General features: G+C 42.8%; 1 non-coding gene across 1 annotated transcript; it reads left to right on the top strand.

The window, feature by feature from the left end:
- Nucleotides 1-1,040: 1,040 nt before the first annotated feature.
- LOC143599901 (small nucleolar RNA R71) lies at nt 1,041-1,146 on the top strand. Its single transcript, XR_013147378.1, has one exon. It is a non-coding gene; the product is annotated as a small nucleolar RNA R71 (small nucleolar RNA).
- Nucleotides 1,147-2,159: the final 1,013 nt, after the last annotated feature.

The following is a 2,159-nucleotide window of genomic DNA, read 5'->3' as shown; positions in this document are numbered from 1 at the left end:
TTCCACCACTCCTTCAACGAAGGTTGATGGTGGATTTACCCCGTTATCATAAACCTTACTATTCCTAAGGGTACTTACCTGCTTAATGTGGGTGTTCTTTCCACTTGAAGAACTGTTATACTGATGGCAAGGATTCTTCAAGGTGTCACTCAGTAATTTGGATGGATTTCGCTTTAGGCTCGCCATTTGTTCTGCCAGTTGACTCAACTGTTCTCTTGCAGCATTTGCCTTCTCTTGAAGCTCCAACCTCCGATTCAACGCCTTATTCTGAGTCTCTTGATCTGCCTTCATTTGATTTAGAGCCTTGGTTTGAGCTTCTTGATCTCTCTTCATCTCCTTCAAAATATCCATAACATCTTTCATAGACTCTTCTTTGTTACCCGAGGAATTTCCTTGCACTTGCTGATAACTCTTTTGATAACCCTTGTTATAACCCCAGAGTCTCTTTGATTGTACCCACTCTGACCACTGCCCGAACTATTCCCGTACTGTTTCTGGTTCGATTGATTACCTGTCTTTAGAGAACTACCCTGAAAATTCGGGTTCTGTCGCGTGTTCGGATTTCCATAACTGAAGTTGGGATGATTCCCGAGGCCCGAATGATAAGTATTTGAACTTATATTGTTGTGCTTCCTTTCACCCTGCACATAGTTGACCTCCTCTTCCTTAGAGTCTTCATCCTGCATAACCCCACAACTCGCAACCTCGTGCCCTAGCTCACCTAAACCTTCACATACCGAATATATTTTCCCGAATTCCCCGCTCCTTATACAACTACAACCAACAACCTATCAGTCTTCTTTTCCAGCCTATGCATTCTCTCATATGACCCATGACTTTCTACTTCTTTTACTACCGCTCTTTTTGCCATCCTGTTTGACTGTGCTTGCCTCTTTGAATTATTTGCATGTCTCTCCAAATGCCCCCAATCCACATTCTCATCGTTTGCAAGAAAAGATCCATTCGTGGTGGCTTGGAGATCACGAACATCATCATTTGAGAGACTATCGTGGAATGCCTTTATCAATTCCCATAAGGCGATTCCATGATGCGGACAAGTTCTCAGCAATCGTTTAAACCTTTGGAATGCTTCATAAAAGGTTTCGTCGGTGATTTGCTGAAAATTTCGAATGTCATTGCGAGCCTCGGTGGTTCTCTGTGGTGTATAATACATATCTAAAAATTGTTGCGCCAAGTCCCCCCAAGTGAAGATACTAGCTGATGGCAACGATAAAAACCACTATTTCATTGCATCTTTCAAACTGAACTGGTAGACCACCATCTTCACTTCTTCTGCAGTAAAACCTTGACTTGAGATGAGTGCACATATCGAGTTGAAATCACTCAAGTGTAGGTATGGTTCTTCTGTAGCCTTTCCATGAAACGCATGTAACCCTGTTAAACTGTTCTGCCTCACTGAAAAAGTCCTTCGACGTCTGACCGAAATCATGATCGGTAGAGGACTCGTAGCCACTTGTGGGATGAAGTGGATTTGAACTCCCCTGACTGGTGGTGGAACAAATTCCTTTGGGACTTCATCATCAAAATCATAGTACAGCTTTTCATGGTTTGGTGGCCGTCTTGGTGCTCGATCTCTCTGATTTTCTGGATGATTTTGTCTAATTTCTTGGTCATCACGGAGATCTTGTTGCTGATATCGACTCCCCTGTTCATCTCTAAGCTCATCCTCATCCTCATAATAGAAACCAAAATCGTCCCCTATCTACCAATTTTCCACCCGTGCACGAGAACGATTAATCTCGGGTCTTTCCTCTCTCAAGTCAGCGTGTCTTTGACGGTTTACTGGGGCAGATATGATTGACAAGTTGCCATCCATGTTAAACTGCCTCTTGGGGTAACGGTTGACATCTCCTTAATTGAACAGATTGCGGCTTCTGTCACGGTTAACGTTTTGGTTTTGTGGAACTGGTTGTTCTTGGTTATTTGGTTGGTAAACATTTGGGTCTCTTCTGTTTCGGGTACTCATGGTTTCTTCTTTTGGTGTTATGACTTCAGATATTCAGTTTAGTATGGGTTTCTGAGCTGCTCGATTTCGTCTTGCTGTTTTCTTGATTTCGGGATCAAACTGAAGCGGCTCTTTCTCACAGGAATATCACGTATGCATCAACTTATCGAGTTATCTGCACAGACAAAAATAC

This window comes from Bidens hawaiensis, unplaced genomic scaffold (assembly GCF_021521415.1).
Source record: "Bidens hawaiensis isolate Kalapana, Puna unplaced genomic scaffold, B.hawaiensis_p1.1 tig00001920_1, whole genome shotgun sequence".
Taxonomy (NCBI): Eukaryota; Viridiplantae; Streptophyta; class Magnoliopsida; order Asterales; family Asteraceae; genus Bidens; species Bidens hawaiensis.
The sequence above is the reverse complement of the archived record's forward strand: the minus strand, read 5'-3'. Positions and strand labels throughout refer to the sequence as shown.